Below are 519 nucleotides of genomic sequence, written 5' to 3' on the forward strand. Positions count from 1 at the left end.
ACCCTTTGGGGCTGATCACTGCGGAGGTGTGCTGTGGGCTTTCCCCCCCCCCGGAACCCCTCTTGTGGGGTTTCCACAAACGCCTTTTGTGGAAAGAGAAACTTTATCGTGCTGCCTGCCTGCCTCCCTCCCTGCCTGCCTGCCTGCCTCCCTCCTTCCTTCTTTCCTTCCTCCTTCCTCCTCCACTTCTCCCTCCTCCTCCTTCTTCCTCTCTCTCTCCTATATACACACATATAGATAGATTTATATATATATATATATATATAATAAGGACAGTAATTGTGATAGCTACATTTACATACCTGTCAACACTACAAAATATTCGCGACCTACATTTTTATGTTAACAATTTAAAGTCCTTGTATAGTGGCATGGGGCAATCTTTGTAAATGATAAAAATTATTGTCGGAACCGCTATGACAACCCTGCACCTCCGACTGCCTGCCGGACGGCTTCCCACACCTCACTCCCAGCGCTCACCCCCACACCTCCAGCCCCGCCCGCATCCCCACCCCGCCG

This window comes from Ceratotherium simum, chromosome 37 (assembly GCF_057802395.1).
Source record: "Ceratotherium simum simum isolate JZ-2026a chromosome 37, ASM5780239v1, whole genome shotgun sequence".
NCBI classification, from domain to species: domain Eukaryota; kingdom Metazoa; phylum Chordata; class Mammalia; order Perissodactyla; family Rhinocerotidae; genus Ceratotherium; species Ceratotherium simum.